Source organism: Coenobita brevimanus, chromosome 56, assembly GCF_032717465.1.
Source record: "Coenobita brevimanus isolate Jiangsu-jjx chromosome 56, ASM3271746v2, whole genome shotgun sequence".
Lineage (NCBI taxonomy): Eukaryota > Metazoa > Arthropoda > Malacostraca > Decapoda > Coenobitidae > Coenobita > Coenobita brevimanus.
In genome coordinates this window covers 26,830,013-26,834,302 of record NC_137009.1, presented here as the reverse complement: position 1 = coordinate 26,834,302, position 4,290 = coordinate 26,830,013, and positions in this window count along the sequence as shown.

The window sequence follows — 4,290 nt, the reverse complement described above, 5'->3', positions numbered from 1 at the left end:
ATATATATATATATATATATATATATATATATATATATATATAGATGAGGTGCCTGAGGAGTTTGTGCGAAGTGACACGTGCGGATCGAGTACAAAATGATGAAGTGCGAAGGAGAACTGAAGTTGTTTGGGAAATGGCTGATAGAGTTTGGCAGAGGGTGTTGCGATGGTTTGGACATATGTAGGGAATGGATAATGAGCGATTTGTGAAAAAGATAGCTAGATCTGATGTGAGAGGTGTCAGGCTGAGAGGGAGACCACGAATAGGATGAATGGACAGTGTGAAGAGAGCGCTGGATGTGAGAGTGATGTCTGTTGAGCAAGGGAGAGTGGCTGTGCGTGACAGAAATAAACGGAGAGAAAATGTGAATGAATAAATGATGATGCAGCCCTGAGGGGATATTCTCCCGCATTTGGTCTGATCAGCTACTCGGGTCAGGTGCGGGTAAGGAGATGGGTCTATTATGATGCGGCAGAGGTAAACCAGCTTTGCTGTCGAGCCCTGCTGCGGATGTCAGTGATTGCACTGCGCAGTTGACCCTTGCGTGGTGTGTAGCAGTGAGGATCTTCCCTTCTCTTCTTTGGGGCTAAGATGCGAATTAATGTGTTTGAATGGATGAGTAAATGGGGAGTGTGTCGTCCTGTCTCGGCTACCTCCCTTTCCTTGAGGGAAGTAGCCTAGGTATATATATATATATATATATATATATATATATATATATATATATATATATATATATATATATATATATATATATATATATATATATTCTATCTATCTATCTATCTATATATATATATATTCTATCTATCTATCTATCTATATATATATATATATACACACACACTAATGCACCATACAAACATAAACACCATAAACCACAGCAAATGTCCTTAAAAGTGCCACATTACATTGACACACTCAGCACCCCTCTATTGTCATAAACACTACTGTTTGGCCATAAACACCAGTTAATCATAACATTATAACCAGATTACACGAAAAAAAAAACACCAATACATCATAACGTAATAAATAGCAATACAAGATATGGTCAGCAACCATACTACACCGCACGCTCATAAACACCACTACACCACATAATCATCAACGCCACCACACCACATACTCTTTGACACCATTACACTACAAGGTCATCAACACCATTACACCACATGCTCATTAACACCATTACACCACATGTCATCAAGATCACACTACATGCCCATTAACACCATTACACCACCTAGCCATGAGCATCATCACACCACATGTTCATAAACACCATTACACCACATGGTCATCAGCGCCACCACACCACATGCTCATTAGCACCATTACACCACATGTTCATCAGTGCCATCACACCACATGGTCATAAACGCTATCACAGCTGTTAGCAACACCACAACATTGGTCATAAACACAAACTACATTGCCGTAACATTACCATACTGCATGGTCATACTGATCACCACACGACATCGTCATACAACCATCATACCACATAGTTATAAATACCACCACAGTCCACACCACATGGTCATAAGAACCACCACTTTGCATATGCATAACACCACTACTACCACACTGTGGTAAATACAGGCAATGTTCATGTACTTTATTCGACAAACATTAAACATCAGTTATCATTAGGACTTGATTGTTCAATGTTCTCAGTCCACTTTCATGTGGCAAACTTCTTCCTCGTTATGAAAAACGAACCAAATAACATTTTCAAACTTTCGAAGCATTATTAGTATATGCTTCATATAATTAAATTTTTTTAGTTGAGTGAAGTAGAGCACAGGTGTGAGAGAGACAGATCTGCCATGTGCGGACGTAGCTGGCGACTGTCACCTAATGCTGCTGCAGTTTTAAAATTTAAGTTAAAAAAGGGGGGGGGGGCAGGTGTAATGACTAATGACCGAGGAGGAAAAACAAGTCTTGATTACAATGCAACTTTCTTCTTCTTAAGCTCTAAAAAACAAATGTCTGATGTACTCTTTAGTAACAGAATCCTTGGGATCTTAATCTTGCCCTTCATAAGGCCAGAATAAAGAAGAGAGGGAGCAGAAAGGCGGCCAGCCGACAGAGAGAGAAGAAAAGAGACTATTTCACACTGGTACAAAAACAAAACATGCTTCAAAGTTTGAGGCAGGGACAAAGTAAGAACTGAATATAATATTAAAGGTTCATCATAACAGCCATATATTTATTCAGGTCAGCCAATGCTTCCCCGCGTCCCCCCAGATCGAGAACCACAGAGGTAAGGTACTAGAAAAGTGGCTTTAGAAGTTCTGTAATTAAATATGTGCATAAAAGGATGCATGCAAATTCTATCTATCTATCTATCTGTTGCCAGACGCCTCAATCCCGTTTGGGGTGGCCACAAACAAATCGCCTCCACGTCGCCCTGCCCCCCGCCATTTCACTGCCCTGCTCCCAACTCACACCCCCCTCTCTCATATACCTCTCCATCCCATCCTTCTATCTCATCTTCGGCCTCCCCCTCCCTCTTCCCCCCTCCACCTCACTCACATACACTCTCTTCGTCAGTCTCTCCCCCTCCATCCTCTCCACATGGCCAAACCACCTCAATGTGTTCCTCGTAACGATTCCTATCACATCCACATCCACACCACAACGCTCCTTTATATCCTCATTCGTCAGCCTGTCTCTCCATGTGACTCCACAGGCTCCTCTTAAATAACTCATTTCCACTGCTCTCACTCTTGACTTGTGTCCTTCCAACAACGTCCAAGCTTCACTTCCATACGTTAGAGCTGGTATCACAATACTGTCATGTAGTAACTTTTTCACTTCCATGCTCACTTCCCTGTTTCTTATCACTGCTTTCAAAGAACCAGCAACCTTTCTTCCCTGCTGTACCCTTTCAAGCACTTCACCCTCCAAACCTCCATCCTTACTCATCACACTACCCAAGTACTTAAAAGTACTCACATTTTCCAATTCCTCACCATCCAACCTCGCTGTACATTCACTGACTTCACCTCTCTCAAAGACCATCACTTTACTCTTCCCTACATTCACCTTTAGATTCCGTTTCTTATACACTCTCCCAAACTCATCCACCAAGCCTTGCAGCTCCCCTTCGTCTTCATTAAATAACACAGTATCATCTGCAAACAACAGTACAGGGAGTTTCCAAACACTATCCTCTCTCACCAGGGCCACTCCAACATCCACTACTCTACCTCGTACCTCTTTTATTACCCCATCTATGTACAGACTGAACAACCATGGAAACATGACACATCCCTGTTTTAACCCAACCTTCAAAGAGAAAAATTCACTTAGTTCACCATCCACACGCACTGCAGCCTTAGCACCATCATACATACTCTTCACAGCATTCAGCAACTTCTCATCTACTCCATATATTCTTAATACTTTCCACAATCCTTGTCTATCCACCCTGTCATATGCTTTCTTCAAATCCTTGAAAGCCGCATACTTCTTTCCCTTCTCTAGAAACTTTTCCACTAAAGATCTAAGAATGAATATCTGATCTACACAACCTCTTCCCTTCCTAAAGCCTCCCTGTTCTTCTCCAACTAAACCCTCTGTTCTTTCTCTAACTCTGTCAATAAATATCCTACCATACACTTTTCCTATTATACTAAGAAGACAAATGCCCCTATGATTACCACACACTTCTTTTTCCCCTTTTCCTTTGGACAAGGGAATAATTTTACCTGACTTCCAATCCTCAGGGACTCTACCTTCCTTCCAGGCCAATCTGCACATTTTCCACATCCATTCTACTACTATCTTTCCCCAATGCATCAGCATTTCACCACACACTCGATCAATTCCTGCGGCTTTAACCAATTTAACTTTCTTCAATGCTTCCACAACTTCTGTCCTACTGATTTCTTCCTGTCTTCTCACCTCCCTCCTTCTCCCAGCCATTCCCCAGCCACTTATACTCGCATTACTTCCATCCTGTATGTTCAACAATTCCTTAAAGTGTTCTCTGCATCTGCTCACTTTTTCTCCCTTCTCCACTAATGTTCTACCAGTTTCATCTTTTACTCCCCTGCTAACCTCACTTCCACCCTGTCTTACTCTCTTCACCTCTTTCCAGAACATTTTCTTACAGTCCCTCCACTTTACACTCAAATTCCTTCCAAATTCCTCATTCACTCTCTTCTTACTCTCTCTTACTAATCTTTTCACCTCTCTCGTTCTTTCTACATAATTTATAACTCTCTCTTCCGCCTCTCAACTTCTTCCACGCACCTTTTTCTCATCCATTCATTGTA